Consider the following 16,711-nt stretch of genomic DNA (forward strand, 5'->3'; position numbering starts at 1 on the left):
TGCTGGACTGGGATTGGCACACCCAGTCTCCCCAGGTCCCCGCTGCCTCCACAGTGTGGTCCTCCAGATGTTCCCTGAGTGTGGCTCGTTGTCCAGGGCTGTCTTTGCTCCCAGGTGGTAATATGATTTTAATATGCACCCGTGTGCAAGTCTTTATGGGAAATGGGGAAGTTCATCCTGGGCAGCAGCGGCTAAATTGCCTGACGGGTTGGAAGAGAATAAGGGATGGGGATACAAATGCAAGGATAAAACAAGTATGAACTCCTTAACAGTGAACCCTTTTGGGATTTACAACACCAAAACCCCTTATCCAGGGACCTAAACTGGGATTGAAACAGGAACTTATAATTTGAACATTGGGATTTTTATTTATAGCAATATCCCCCCTCTTTTAATTTGACCAGGCATCAGCCTGCGTCAACTTGTTAGTTCAGGCTCCTGGTAGTGAAATTTTTTTATTCTTTGGTATTGGTCATATACCCTTTTTGCTTCTTTCAGCTCTGAACTTTCTAACATTAGGATCTTAGTTTTTCCCTTCTCTTGGGTTATTTCTAATGAGTTGTAGATCGTGCTGCTAGACTCTATTACTGAGGTAATTATTCTGATCAAACACAGGATGACGCAGGGAAGAAACAACAGTCCTGCTAGTCCCGCTATACCAATGAATGCCACCTTTTCCCACCAGCCCTTAAAGGACCAGAAACTATCCCATCAATCAGTATTCAGGATCGGCATCCATTCTTGGTTCCCTACTTGGAGATTTTTCTGATCTCTTTAGAAATGTTCCAGATTACTTCACTTTTATCATCTATTTCTAGGCAGCATTCAGAGGTGTTGAACTTCCCACAGATTTCCCCCTCATCAGCGAGAAGGTAATCTACTGCCAGTCGGAGTTGGTACACCAGGTACATCAGGTCTGGGAGAGGTGGTCACTTATATGATCAAGGGCCAGGGCTGTTTTCTTCCATGTTATTTCAATTACAGCTTGGAGCCTGATTATTCTGTTTAACATGTATATTGGGGTCCTATATCCCCGGGACCCATCCTGGGCCCAGGTCGCTGGCCCATAAGTTATTATTATTTCCTCCAGGGTTCAGACTGTTCCTTTCCAATTCTGGGTCCCTCCTGTGCTTATTACACTCCTCTTCTTCCTTTTTAGGGGCCTCTTTATGTTGTCATATAGTGGTACTCCAAGCTCTGAGCCAGCTTCTTTTGGGAGCAGGAAGAAAGCTGGCTTTATCACCCCAATCGTGCAGCTACCTGACCAGTCTCCTGGTAGATGTGTATAAGCTGCATCCCTGCAGATCCAAAAGAAATCATCTGGGGCTTCCCAAAAACCCTCCCTGTCTTCATAGGGGTACTCCCAATGCTTTGATAGGCTTCTAATTCCCCAGAAGGGATTGATCCCTTTTTCTGCACATTCATAAAGGTTATATCCTTTGTGATGAATGCACCCTTTTTCCCCTCTTCTCTAAGGATCAATATCTTAGGTTGGGCTCCTGGGGGAACCCATTTAGTTCCTAGATTCTTCGTTATATCTTTTGCATGCCATCCATCCCACCAGGGTTCTATATCTTTTTCCAGTTTGTAGAATACAGTCTTCCCCAATTACCTTAGCCTTTAACTCCCATTTTTCCCTTCTCCTTTTCCCTGGTGTTCTTTGGCCTTCCCCAGTTCATTTTATGCTTAAAATTTCTCGAGGTTTCAAGCTAATTCCCTTCCAGCCAAATATCAGACATTTTAGTACTCCCACATACCCAACAATCAGTTATATTTAATTCCTTGCTGATCTTTTCAGCTGAATCAATGAACAAGTTCTTCCCACTCAAATTTTCCCATTCTTCATTTCCCACACTCATGTCCACTCTTTTCTCCTTTACCACATCAGGTTCACCTTTTACTGGTTCGTTCTTTTCAAAGCACAGCCAAGTATCCCTCATGGGACAGTCTCCCAAAAGACGTTCTCTAAAAGTGGCCGTATTTCTGGTAATCCAATATGTTTTTCCGTTTTCTTGGCATTCTTCTAATTGTGATTTGTTGTAACAAGAAGGACTCAAATTTGTGTGGACCCTTACCAGGGACCCTAGATTTTCCCCATCATACAAGGGATAATAACGTTTCGTGCAAGAGTCTGTCCCCATGGCATTGGTGAGGTGCATTGCTATCACCAGACCTACCATGAGCCTTGTGATGATCCTTTTAGGCTCCCTCCTGTCTGTGACTCCCAAGAGTCCTGCAGGAACCATGTTTGATCTCCCCTGGTCTTGCCTCTTGGGGTTTTCCTCACACTTTTTTGGGGGTCTGGGTCCAAGGCTTACAGCTTTATTATTTCTCTTTTGTCCTTCTCCTTTTTACTGTTGTTGTTTTTGGTCTTGGGAAAGCTGCCCTGTGAGGGATATAGTCTTGGCTAGGGATTCGAGCCCTATTTGGGGTTCTTCCACCTTTTCTAGCAATAATAACAATAGTTACAAGTTAATGACAACTGGAAAACACTTTAGCATTATTTCACAAACTTTAAAGAAACACTTAACCACAAATGTTGCAGCCAAGAGATCACTTAACAACATCTGTTATAATTCCAGTTCCTGGCTGGGGACTTTAGTCTCTGGGTTTCCTCCTTAAGGTTATTTTCGAGTCCTTGGTGTTGGGGACAACAGTCCAGTTAGAGGGATCTTTTTCGGAGTTTACTTCCCCATCTGGTGGTGCCACTGGTCCTTTAACTCGAGTCACGTGTGTCCACCCTTTTTCCCGGGTTCTCACAGCCGTATGTGTGGTGAGTTGAAATTGGTAGGGTCCTTCAAACTTTGGAGTGAGAGGAGAGTTAGCCCAAGATTTTACCAATACCCAATCCCCAGGGTTAATATGGTGTGTGTCTACCTCTAAGGGAGGAGTCTGGGGGAGATACCCTTTTTTCCTGAGGTTTTCTAAAGTTTTAACAACAGTTTCCAAATACCTCCTTGAGGTTTCTTCCCCTTCAGTATACTGGGCAGTGCTGTAAGGAGTAATTAGGAAGGGGAGTCCAAATAACATTTCATAGGGGGATACCCCTAAATCTGCTCGAGGTCGGGTTCTTTGCAACAAAGCCAAAGGGAGACATTTTATCCAATCTAATTTAGTCTCCAGAGTTAGCTTGGTTAAGGTCGTTTTTATGGTCTTATTCATCCGTTCTACCCGACCGGAGCTCTGGGGATGCCATGGGGTGTGTAACCTCCACTTTATCCCCAGGGCTTCAGTGGTTTCCTGGAGGACACGGGCAGTGAAATGGGGGCCTTGGTCCGAGTCTATGTTATTGATTAACCCATACCTGGGGACAATATGTTCCAAAAGTATTTTGACTACTACTCTCGCTGTTTCATTCCAAGTGGGAAAAGCCTCTGGCCAGTGGTTCAGGTTATCTACGATCACTAGCAGGTGTTTGTATCCCTGTGCTAGAGGCATTTCTGTGAAATCAATTTGCACATTTTAGAAGGGTCTCTCCGCTAGTTCCCTCCCCCCTTATATGGGCTTCGTCATCACTCGTTGGTTTACCCTTTGACACGTTACACAGCCCTGAGTGATGGCCTTTGCTATATCATAAACCCCTATGCAGATGTTCTCCCTCAAGGAGTGGTCACATAGACCCTGCGTCCCCCAATGTGTCAATTTGTGTATTTCATCCAATACCCTGCTGTTGCAGTCCACAACTCCAGGATCTTGTCCAGGGAAGCAGCAGGATTCTGGGAACCAGCATCAAACACCAACCGAGACGGGCTCCCGTTCATGAAACCATTTATTCAGCATGGGAACAAAGTCAGGTCCAGAACAGAGAGCCCCGAACAGAGGCACAGCAGGGGTTTTTGAGGGACAGAACCCCCGAGGGTTTCCACCTTTGAGGGTGGAGTTCAGGGTCAGGGACCAGTAGAAGCACACCAAGGGAGAACCCCTCAGGGAATCAAACCCAATCAGAACTCCTGGGCTGCCCTTCTCAAGGGGTTTGGGGTGGGACAATGTAACTCTTTGTCTCCCTGAGGCTGCTGCCACATCTGCTCCTTTCTTATCTATTTATTTATTTATATATTTATTTATTCAAATTTTAATTAGGAGCTTAAAATGTTTCCAGACATACACCTTAAAATCTCACCTCCTCCACAGAGCACCCGCTTTGCTTTGTGGGACAACAGAAACTCAATAACAAAACACATTAAGCAAACAGAAAAAACAATATTGAAAACAAACATTTCAATCTCAGACCACGCCGGGCAAATTAAACAGTGATGGTACTTAATGCAAACATAATGGTTTTTTAGTTCAGTCTCTTCCAGTTTAGGATTCTCTTTGAGGAAGGGTGCAGCTCTTAGATCTCCTCTCACGAGGAGCAGAGTTCTTCCATCTCCAGTTTTGGCTCTGGTTCCCATGTGGGTGTAGCTGCTTTAGATGATCTCGGTGAAACCCTGGCTTTGGGAGCTCAGTTCCAGTTTCGATCTCCCCGGAGGAGGTGTTGCCCAGGATGGAAAAGGCAGAGCCCCCAGGGGTGGAGCACCGAACAAAGGGGTGGGAGCGAAGCAGGAGTTACTGGGGGAAGGGAAGGTTCGGGACTGGAAAAGAAGGAGCAAGGCGGGAAACAAGGGATCCCAGACCGCATGGTCAGTGCTGTCTTGGGATGGGGGCGGTCCAGGACGGACTTTCCTGGACCGGGAACGGGGAATATGGAAAGACAGGGGGTGAAGGAGGACACGGAATGACGGGCAGACGGCAGCAGACCTGCATCACTCTGGATGTTCTCCGTCCCTTGCCTGCCTTCAGAACAGGGATGGGATGGCAGAAAGACACCAGGGTGACGGGGAGACAGCAGCAGCCCCAAGCCATTTTGGCTTTTTTCACCCTTTGTCCTGCCCTTAGGAACAGAGGAAAGGGGAAGGTACAGGGAGGTATACACCAAAAAAAAAAAAAAAAGGAACTTCACAGAAGACAAAAACAGTCCACCAGAAGAGCCATACCATCCAATATCGTCCATAATGTTAATATAATCGTCCATAATGTTAATATAATCGTCCATAATATGTCTCGTTGGGTGATGTAAGGTGTCCCAGTGTCTGGTCTCGGCTCCCACACCTCCGTAAGCTTTTTTATTCCCCATGCCCAAGGCACTCCCAACCCAGCCTTCCTGCCAGGTACTCTCGAGTCCTCATTTCTTAGGCGGGGGTCTCGCCGGCTCTCAAGCCATCAGCCGGTGACTTACGAGGTGTCCATGGAGCCGGGTCCTGCTGTTCTCTTGCTTCGCTGGATGCCACGCATTCTCTTCACCATATCTTGCAGTCAGTAACCTCAGGATCTCGTCCAGGGAAGCAGCAGGATTCTGGGGACCAGCATCAAACACCAACCAAGACGGGCTCCCGTTCATGAAACCATTTATTCAGCATGGGAACAAAGTCAGGTCCAGAACAGAGAGCCCCGAACAGAGGCACAGCAGGGGTTTTTGAGGGACAGAACTCTCAAGGGTCCCCACCTTTGAGGGTGGAGTTCAGGGTCAGGGACCAGTAGAAGCACAGCAAGGGAGAGCCCCTCAGGGACTCAAACCCATTCAGAACTCCTGGGCCACCCTTCTCAAGGGGTTGCGGTGGGACAATGTAACTCTTTGTCTCCCTGAGGCTGCTACCACCACTATAATATTTTTTCCCCTGATCTATCATGCTGAGCACCATGCAAGGCTGTAGAGAGGTCAAGACAACCTCTGTTTTTAAAACTCTGCCCTGCAGCTATTCCTTACGGTGCTGTCAGCAGGGAAGACATTTTGTCTTCTAAAACCTTACTTCTGATAGTTTTTCCCATCTGAAAACTACCTGGGCCAGGGGCAGCACCCAGGGACCTGCCCTGCCTGGGGGAACTTATACCTGGATCTTATAACTAAGTATCAGAAACAAGGGCACACACTCTGTATTCCAGACTCCAACATTTTATTCTTATTCTTAATTTTCCATGTTTTAAGTACTACTATGTCTTCATCTACTTCAGCTTCTACCTCTTCTTCCTAATATTCCTATTCTTATTCTTTATCATTTTTTGGTTTCTGGAGGGTCTTATGCAGGTTTTGGGGGGGGAGGGGGGGGCAGGGTTTGGGGTTTTTTTCTTTCCTACTGCTACTTCCTAAACACAACTTTCTTTTCTTTTGTTAGAATTGTGTGTGTTGCAGTCCAGCAGGCCGCCGTCGTGTCCTGGGAGCAACACCTCCTGTCTGTGTCCATTCCTCATGGCCAAAGTGCCCCAGGATCAGCATGGAGTCCTTTCCGGAGGAGAGGAAATGGCCTTGGAGTCCAGCAGGGAGGAGCTGGAGCCAGTGTCCCTGCAAAGGGCCAAGAGCCGTGTGGCTGTGGCCCTCGGGGACCCGGTGCAGGGGTGCCGCTGGCGGTGCCATGCTGCCGCTGGGAGCCGATGACTTTCCAGGTGCCTTCCCGGCCGGACGATGGGCCGGGATGCGGCGCTGAGCCCCGGCAGCGAGGGTCCCCCTTTGGGTGCCGCTTTGGGCTGCCGTGTGCCCTCGGGGAGCCGCCCCGGGGGTGCCGCAGAGCGGCCGGGGCCGACTCGGCCCACAGGGCCAGCGCAGGCCAGGGCAGCCCGTGCGGCTCCCTCGGGGCGCCGGGCAGGCCACGGGGCAGCCGCCATCTGCAGCCCGGCACTGCTGGCAGCGGGTGCTGATCCTGTGGCTGTGCCGCCAGGCAGGGGCAGTGGAACAGCCCCCGCAGCCCCCACAGCGCCCGCAGCCCCCGCCTCAAGAGCGAGCGGCCTTTCCTGTGGGGAAGCGGCTGCCCAGGAGAAGAGACATTTTCCACCGTGGCTTGGGCTGCCAGAGGGCCAGGCCCGGCACAGAGTTGCTCTTGCGGGCACAGCTCGGGCTCCTGGCACTCCACCCAAGCTTCTCGAGGGACAGGCAGCAGGATTCCCTCTTGGGCTAAATCTGCCAGTCTCTGCTGCCTGGCCTCTTCTCCTTCCTCGTGCAGCTCCAGGACGCTCACCTCATCCCAGTCATCGTCCTCCCGCTGCCAGGCCTTGAGCTGGCTGCACAGGATGTCGCAGTATTCCCTGCTGTCCTGAGCCAGCTCTCCATCATTGTCATCATCCCAGCTGGACCTGGAGGATTTTCTCTTTGCTTTGCCTCCAGTCACCTCCTGGCCATCCTGGGACAGCTCTTGCTTGCGGCAAGCTTCCCAGTCCAAGACTGCCCGGCGGCTCGTGCCTTCTCCTGGGGACAGCCGCTGCTCAGGAGATTCTTCCCAATCTGAGAATTCCTGACAGTGATCGCTGTCCGCCTGCCACGGCTCCTGCTCCCTGCACTCGCCCCACTCGGAGACAACTGGGGAGGGCTCTTGCTCCCTGCCCTCATCCCAGTCCCAGAAATGCCAGTAGCTCCCCCATACTTGGACCAGCTCTTGCTCAAGGCCTTCATCCCACTCAGAGAGCTCCTGGCAGCTCTGGGCTTCTCCTGGGGACAGCTGTGGCTCAGTGCAGGCTTCCCCTGGAGTCCCTTGCTGGAACTTGTTCATTTCTCCTCGGCAGAGCTCTGGCTCTTCCTCAGCACAGGACTCCACGGCTCCTCTCCTCCTCTGCTTGCCCTCTCAGCCTCCTCCTGCTGCTCCCTCAAGGCCTGGGCTCTCTGTGAGCTGGGCCAGGGCCTGTGGGGCTGGGACTTGGGCTTCGCCTTCTCCTCCTCCGTGCCTGCAGTCCTCTGGTGCACACAGGTACCTGGACACAGCCACTGTCCTGGGACTGACCCAGGCCCCACAAGCCCTTTATATACCCCCCAGCCGGGGCGGGGCTCTGCCATGTCACAATGGACTTTGGGCACCGCAAGGTCCCGCGTCACCACGGCCCTGACGCACCGTGCCTGTGTCACAAAGGCCACCCCGGCACCCCGTGCCTGTGTCACAAAGGCCACCCCGGCACCCCGTGCCTGTGTCACAAAGGCCACCCCAGCACCCCGTGCCTGTGTCACAAAGGCCACCCCGGCACCCTGTGCCTGTGTCACAAAGGCCACCCCGGCACCCCGTGCCTGTGTCACAAAGGCCACCCCGGCACCCCTTCAACAGCCCAAGGCACCAGGAGCAGCCTGGAGCAGCCCAGGCCTTGGGGGATTGCCGCCCCTTCTTCTGAGCCGCTCCTTCAAATGATCAGGAGTGGCTGGGGCCAAGTGAAGGTGCAAAAGGAGACCGTGTGTGTCTTCGTTTGAAAGACAGGGGCCTGCTAAGGGAGGCAGGAGGCTCCTTTGCAATGGAAAATGTAAACCCCCTCCCTCCCAATTATTATCCCTTTGAAAGGCACTCTCTGGCAAAGATAGGAGGACAGGAAGAACAGTTTGTGCTGCTTTTGCATGAATTGCTATTTGGTGAGCAGGGAAGAAGCCCCCCATGGAAATGATTTTACTGAGAGGAGCTGCTAAGCGAGAGCTGCCCCTGTGCCAAGCAAAATCCAAGAGCTGGCTAGCTGTGGGAACTGACTACCTATTAAAGCATTTAAAAAGCTGCATCCACCTCGGTGAGATTGACATTTTGCAGACAGGCAAGCCCGGGAAATCTCTCTCTTGCTTCCACCTTTGAGGAGGTACCCGGCTGCCGGTCGGGCCGGGCCCCGCTGCACTGCGGCCCTTGCAGTCGTGCTGACAGTGGCCGCAACAATCCTTAAAGCTTCAGGGTCCCCTGACACCCGGGCAACCGAGGAGGAAATTAAAGGAGCGGGTTCGCTGGAGTCCCCAAAACCAACTGGAACAGGAAAATCAAGTAGGGATGAGGCCCATAAAGCCTGTGCAGCACAGGAGCAAAGTGCAAAGACCAGGCCTAGGGGCAGACACAACAATATCTAGGGGAGGTGTGAGGGTGCAGTCTGAGGGCATGGGTCCAGACACAGACTGGGGTTAGAAAGATGCAAAATACTGTGATGAATTGCAACCAATTGGGGGAGAGACATGGGAAGATTCTAGAAACATAACTTTCAGTGGGGTGACTTGATGAACGTATGAATTGCCATCAAGCCTTTGGCAAGTGCTTCCCAAGGCTTGAACTCAAAGCCTGCTGCTTCAGGGCTGAAGTCTTTCTGGCCCTGTGTCCCAGAAGGGCTGAATCGCACAGGCTCGGCCTGGCGGGGCCGGGCTGGCCCCAGCAGTGACCGGGTGGGGACGGGAGGCTGCGGGACCCCGGCTGAGGCTGGGCCGGACCACGGCTGCTCACACCTTGCCGAGCCTAAGCCGTGCCCCGCTGCCGGCCCCCGCTGAGCTGGAGTCCGCTGGGCTCCGGGAGGAGCTCCGGGTGGGTCCAGGCCCCCTCGGCCACGGCCCGTGCAGCACATGGTAATTGAAAGAAATTGGCCAGGAGACAAGACTCCTGTTTGATGCCTTTATTAGGATTCAGCTCTTGGGGTGGCGGGGGCCCAAGGGGTTGTTTACATCACAGCCATTCCCACACTGTCAGCTCCAAGGAGGAGACACAATTCAGCTTTGCAGCACACACTGCAGAGCTGGGGCTTCCATCCTCATGAGAGTAGCCAGGGACCTGTTGTTCTGGTTTGCTGTCCAGGGCTGTCAGTCCTTTCCAGTCCTCTTTAGGTCATGGTGATGCAGGAAGATGGTTTCTAAGCAGGTTTAGGTGATGCAGGGAGTTGATCTTGCATCATAGCTTGCTCAAATACATTTCCTTGTCCTTTTATTCCTCTGTTAGCTCATTGTTTTGGTGTCCTGCATGCCTTAGTTTGTATATTACTCGGTTACACAGCTTCCTGGGAGTTTCTTTGTTCTAGTGTGGCACAGGGACCATGGGAGTTGCCTCTTCTGTGGCATAACTTTCTAATGGGTTGCTTTTGTTAGTTTGATTTATCCCCCATGGGAGCAGCTCTGTTACAAGGTAGCAGGGAAGTAAGGGGAAAGGGTACAGGAATGTCTCATAAGAACCTTTAAAACACTTCAGAAACTGGTAAGTAATTGACATTACTAATAACCATCAGAGTAAACAAGGGGTACAAGGTTTACAAATGGGATAAGAATATTAACTGTACATAACTAAACACAGTATTTTATCCGGGGTGGATTTCTTGAGAGATTTTATTCATGACATGTGCCTGCAAGGATGCAGCACCTCTCTGGGCTGGGGGAGAGGCCAGGGCTGCACAGGGGGGATGTTGTTGGCAGCTCCATGAGGACGCTCTGGGACGCTGCCCTGGGGTGTCCAGCGCAGTGGGGATGGATCAGCCCCTGCTCTGCTGCTCCTTCCCGTCTACCCCAGGGACCTTGCAGAGCCCCAGCCATGCTGTTTGCCCCCAGCCTGCCCACGGCCAGCCTGGGGCTGCTCACGGGGGTTTTCTGTGCTGAGCTTTGGCCTGGCCGTGTTCTTGAGAGAGCCTGGGCAAGGAGCCTGGAGCCCCCAGGCCCTGCCCTGAGGCGTCAGCGCTGCCCCAGCAGTGCCCATGGCCTGTCCCTGCTGCAGCCCCGGCACTGCCACCCCCAGGGCTGTGCCCGGCCCCGAGAGCACTCAGGCCCTGCAGCAACACCAGGGCCAGGAGGGCAGCGGGGCAGTGGCACGGGAGCAGCACTGGCAACACCAAGTGCTGCTGCTCCTGGGCACAGCTGCTGTGCCAGCACTGATCTGCCCCCAGCTCTGCACACAGACACTGCTGCTGCAGCTCCAGAGAAGGGAACAAAAGGGGAATCTCTGGAGAAAACTTTGCTGGGAGATCCTTTCGTTCATTTAAAGCCACCAAGAGCACAGCCCCTCATTGACACAGTCTGTGGCCTCAGGGAAGGTGGAGAGAAACAAAATGAGAAATGGCACAAAACAATGACATTTTATTGAAGACAATTTTAAAACACAAAACTAAGTAAATGAACCTCCTAAATGAAACCACCAAGAAGTATCAAAGATAAGTTTTATTACAAGTTATTTGCAGGAATTGGCCAGCAGTTTAATGTTCCTGAAATGATCCAGTGATCATTCTCCACACTGCAGCCTTGAGCTCCTGGTTCCTCAGGCTGTAGATGAGGGGGTTCAGGACTGGAGGCACCACTGAGTACAGAACTGACACTGCCAGATCCAGGGATGGGGAGGAGATGGAGGGGGGCTTCAGGTGAGCAAACAGGAGAGTGCTGATAAACAGGGAGACCACAGCCAGGTGAGGGAGGCAGGTGGAAAAGGCTTTGTGCCGTCCCTGCTCAGAGGGGATCCTTAGCACAGCCCTGAAGATCTGCACATAGGAGAAAACAATGAACACAAAACAGCCAAGTACCACACAGGCACTGACTGCAATGAGCCCAAGTTCTCTAGTGTAGGAATTGGAGCAGGAGAGCTTGAGGATCTGTGGGATTTCACAGAAGAACTGGCCCAGGACATTGCCCTGGCACAGGGGCAGGGAAAATGTACTGGCTGTGTGCAGCAGAGCAGTGAGAAAGCCACTGGCCCAGGCAGCTGCTGCCATGTGGGCACAAGCTCTGCTGCCCAGGAGGGTCCCGTAGTGCAGGGGTTTGCAGATGGACACGTAGCGGTCGTAGCACATGATGGTCAGGAGATAAAACTCTGCTGAGACGAAAAACAAAAAAAAAAATAGTTGGACTGCGCATCCTGCATAGGAGATGTCTCTGGTGTCCCAGAGGGAATTGTGCATGGCTTTGGGCACAGTGGTGCAGATGCAGCCCAGGTCAGTGAGGGCCAGGTTGAGCAGGAAGAAGAACATGGGGCTGTGCAGGTGGTGGCTGCAGGCTACGGCGCTGATGATGAGGCCGTTGCCCAGGAGGGCAGCCAGGGAGATGCCCAGGAAGAGGCAGAAGTGCAGGAGCTGCAGCTGCCGCGTGTCTGCCAATGCCAGCAGGAGGAAGTGGCTGATGGAGCTGCTGTTGGACATTTCTTCACTCTGGCCATGGAGTTCTGTTGAAGGAGGAGAAAGTGACAAGTCAAGGGAGACTTTACTGAGCAATGTCCAAGTCCTTTCTCCCAGCCCGGCTCCTGCTGCTCTGTGCCACCCAATTTTCCTTTTCTCAGAGCCCTTCCTTCAGCCCCGTGCCTGGAGCTCAGCTGGGATCTGGCCTTGTTGCTGTGATGAGCAGGGGCTCTGCCCATGGACACCAAGTAGTCAGATCTGCTCTGCAGCAGTGGGGTCATGGGAACGGGGTCAGGGGCCAGTCCTGGGGTTGGACTGCATCATCCCAAACTGCTCCTGAGGCAGAGGAGCCTGGCTGCATCTCCTGTCCCAGGGGTCAGGAATGGTGATGGCCAAAGGCAGTTTGAGAGGGTTTCCTGCTGTGCCCAGAGAGATCAGAGAGAAATGTGCAATGCAGGAGCATTGGCTGTAACTCAGTGGAGGGTGAGGGGAGCTGCTCTGTCACTCCATCTGTCCCCAGCTGCCCTTTCTAAGATCGAGGGCAGGCACTGTGTTTCCCTGGAAATCAGCCTGACACAGCTGAGAGCAGAGGGACACACAGCAGAGCAAACTGGTTCAGCCTTTCTCAGAGTCTCAGCCCCACTCCTGGCCAAGGACACTTCTGTCCTCAGTGTCCCCTGGAGACAGCTCACAGCTTGGGTGGCATCCCAAGGACACACCAAGGGTCCTGTCCATGGCACTGCTGGAGGAGAGTCAGGTCATTCCCAGCCTCCCAGCCTGCCCTGCCCAGAGCTCCTGGGGCAGAGGGAGCTGGGACATCCCATTGCTGTGTCCAGCCTGCACAGGAGGAGCCCAAGGGCTGGGCCTGCCCTGCAGCTGGAGCTGCCATTCCCAGAGAGCTGTCAGCAATGCCAGGAGCACCTGGGCAATGCAAGGAGAGAGAGCCAGGCCCTGAGGAAAAGCCTTTCCTTGCCCAGCCCTGCCCAGCCCCTGCCAGGCAGCACCAGTGCAGGACAATCACCCTCAGGCATTTGCATTGAGACATTTGCTGTGTCTTGGCATGGGGATCTGTATAAAAGTAATCATGGAATAGTTAGGTTGGGAAAAGACTTTAAACATCCCAGCACAGCTTGGTGCCACTTTCCCCCCACTGCCTGCCCAGGGCTCTGCTGCCTGGAGCTGTCCCTGCCAGCAGCTGCTGCCCTGTGCCCAGGGCTGGACCCTGCCAGCACTGCCCCAGCCCAGCCCAGCCCTGGGGGCTCAGCTCTGCCCTGCAGAGCCCTCCCAGCTCAGGGCACTGCCCAGGGGAAGCTCTGGCTCTGCAGGCTCTGATGGCAATGGCAGAGCAACCCTGAGGAGGCTGGAAAAGGACACTGATGCTGCCTGTGAGGGACCCTGTGCTGATTTCTGTCAGTGCCTGGTTAAGATCTGAGAATTTTCTTTTTTTAATTTATTGCAACCTGTCACAAGAGGTTGAATAGAGAAATGAAATGAGAGCTGAATATCAATGTGCAATTTCCCATCCAGGCAACCCAGAGCACTAGATTAAAAAAGCACAAACTTCCCTTTTATGCAGCCCCTGACTTGCTGTGCTCCTTGTATAATTTACTTGGTGCAGTCCATGGGCAGAGTGGCTGAAAGCACATTAGCAATCTCCTGTGAACCTACTGATCACTAAAACTGTCTCAGGGACTTGTCAAAATTTGTATTACCTTTATAATTCAGAATACCTTTAATATTTTAAAATTAAGAAATAAAAAGAAACAATAATAATAAATTATTATAAAATGATTTAATATTTATCCTCCTCCTCCCTGCCATTCTGAAATAGTAGGAAACTGAATATAAAGTCTTAGGAAATTTCCTCATTTTTATCAAAATCCTTGTCTTGGAAATATTCCGTGACAGATCAGAAACACTCAGCATGTCAGAGCTTCAGGAGCATTCACCTCCCCTCCACCAGAAATACTCAGAGCTGTACTCACAGAGTCTGTAGGCACTGGGATGTTCCAGCTTGAGGAGATGCCTCCAGGAGCTGCAGCTGCATTGTCCTGCAGCCAGAGGCTTCCTGTGTCAAGGGCTGGCAGGGGTTCTGCCCCAGGCACTTCTCAGCCCCTTCCCAGCCCTGACTGATTGAAGCTCTCTGTGCCTCTGGGCTGTGCCCAGGGTGGCTGCAGGCAGTGCCCCAGCCCTGCTGGGCTGGCAGAAGAGCTGCTCAGCAAGAGAAATGTGCTTTTGAAGCTCTTCTTGGTTTCCAGGAGCTGCCTCTGTGCCAGGAGCCCGGCCCAGCTCAGCAGCACAGACACAGCAGCAGGACTTTAATGAGCCTCTTGGGGCTTTGTGCTGAGGCCCTGAACATCAGTCCCTGACAGGGAGGGGAAGAAAGCTCTCAAGAACTCCAAGTCAGAATCCAACTCCAAAGTTTCTTTCACTTTTAATGGGTCCCACTGAGGGATGTGACTGAGAAAGTGTCCCCAGGCCCCAGGCAGAGCAGAGAACTGGAGGCACTGATGACAGCTGGGGACAAAGAGAAGCCAAGGCTTGGTGCCCTGGGCCACAGCAGCCAATGCTGTGCCAGCAAGGGCTGTGAGGAGACACCTTGTCCTGAGGCCCTGGGGCCTCCTGGCACAGCCCCAGCAAGGCTGGCCACTGTCACCCCCTTGGCCTGCCCTCAGCATCCCCCCTAGCCCACATGCCAGTGGCCTCAGGGATCTGCTGGAAGGAGTCCCTGGGGAGCCTTGCTCAGGAATGGCCCTGGGGGCTCCTTCATGCTCCCAGGGACTGCAGCTTTTTCAAAGGACTTTGGCTTTTGCTTTGGAGTCTCTGAGAGCTTTGTGCAATCCTGGCCTCCAATTATCTGCTGTAATTAGTCCCTTGAGAGCCTTTGTCAGTAACAACACTCAGTGGGGCTCATTAATGCTTCAAGGTACTTCAGGTTCTTAAGGTACTTTCCTTTTTCCTTCCCACACTGAGTCTCTGAGAAGTTTGTGCAATCCTGGCCCCAATTATCTGCTTTAACGAGTCCCTTGGGAGCTTTGCATTGACACTCAGTGGGGCTCATCAATACTTTGAGATACTCAGGGCTTTTTCAGCTACTTTGGATTTTCCTTTCCACACTGAGTCTCTGGGAGGTTTTTGTGCAATCCTGGCCTCCAGTTCTCTCCTCCAAGGAGTCCATGAGGAGCCTGTGCTGGATGGACCTCAGTGGGATCCATTAATGCTTGGAGACACTTTGGGTTTTTCCTCTGACTTGGACTCCTGGAAAGGTTTGTGCGATCTCCTCTCAGGCTCTGAGGTTCAAGGGCTCAGCTCCAAATGCACCACGGGGCTCATTAGGATCAAGCAAATCCTAACAAACCATGGCTGTGCCTTGATTTCCCTCTGGTCTGGTGCAGTTCTTAGGAAAGTTTCCTACAATGGTTATGGAGAAATAATTCAAAGAGCTTCTAAGAAATATCTGTTCCTATTTTAAAGGGTGTCTTTTATTCCTGTTCTCTTTAGAGCAGAGGTGATTGCAGCATTCAGTGATGGATATTGATCCAGGGTCTCTCCTAAGGAGGTGTGGCCAGGTCAGAGAAGCTGTGCCTTGAGGTCTGACCCAGTGTGGACAACCTTGCTCCACATTCCCCAGCCCCATCCTGTCTCTCCTCACTCCCCTGGGACCTGCTTTGCTCACAGAACTGGCTGCACTCAGGCAAAGAGGGGTTTTCCTTCTTTGATTTTAGCAATCTAAAACTGCTGAGTTTCCCCATGGAAAACAGACACCCTCCTCAAGTGTGTGCCAAGCCCAAGGTGCCACCAAGGAGGTTCCCCTTCCCCAAGGCAGAGCCACACAAGGAATGTTTCAGACACACAGGGAGTTCTACAATAAACACAACCCCAGAGTTGTCTGAAGGCAGAATTAGAGCAGCTGCTGAAGGACAGACAAGCTTTGAACTCCTTGCAGCTGAAAGCACCAAGTGGGTTGTTGGGAGGTGTGTGAGTGAGGCAAGAGTGAGGGAAGGGAAATGCAGAGAGCCCTGGGAGTGTTTCTGTGCAGACAGGCTGCTGCAAGGGCAGCGTTGGAGTTCTCTGGGGGGAACTGTGAGGGAGGTTGGGGCAGAGTCACCTCCCCAGTGACCTCGAGATGTCACACAGCCACCAGGGATGTCACATCCCACTCAGTGGTGTCACACAACCTGCTCTGGGAAGTCACACCACCATTCTGTGATGTCACATCTCTTCCTATATGCCACAAAACCACCTCGTGATTTCACACAGCGTTCTGTGATGTCACACAGCCACATTTGATGTCATATCTCACTCTGTGATGTCACAGTCAGCACTGTGATGTCATACAACCTGTCCTGAGATGTCACATGGCTCTTCTATGATGTCACCGCCCACTCTAGGATTTTATATCACAACCATGTGGTGTCACAGTCTGCTCAGTGATGTCACAACCCTCTCTGTGATGTCACAACCCACTAAGTGATATCACCCAGACCACACTGTGATGTCATGCAGCCACACTCTGAAGTCACAGCCTGCTCTGTGCTGTCACAGAATCCCCTCTATGACGCTGTAGCTGCTCAATGACCTCACACAACAAACTCTGGGATGTCACAGCCCCATCTGTGACCTCACACAACCCACTCGGAGCTGTCACACAGCCCCTTTCTGACATCACAGCTGCTCTGGGGCTCCAGGACACAGCCACAGAGGTGCTGCTGTGACACAGCCCCCTCTGGCACATCCCACAGCCCCTGCCAGTGCTGAGCCCCTGGCAGCTCTGTCTGGGCCTGCTCTCTGTGTCCCTGAGCTGCCCTGGCAGGGCCCCAGCCCTGCTGGGCTGTGCTCAGGAGCTGCTCCTGGCCAGAGCTGTCTCTCTGCAGCGCTGCCCTTG

This window comes from Cyanistes caeruleus, unplaced genomic scaffold (assembly GCF_971803275.1).
Source record: "Cyanistes caeruleus unplaced genomic scaffold, bCyaCae1.hap1.1 HAP1_SCAFFOLD_99, whole genome shotgun sequence".
Lineage (NCBI taxonomy): Eukaryota > Metazoa > Chordata > Aves > Passeriformes > Paridae > Cyanistes > Cyanistes caeruleus.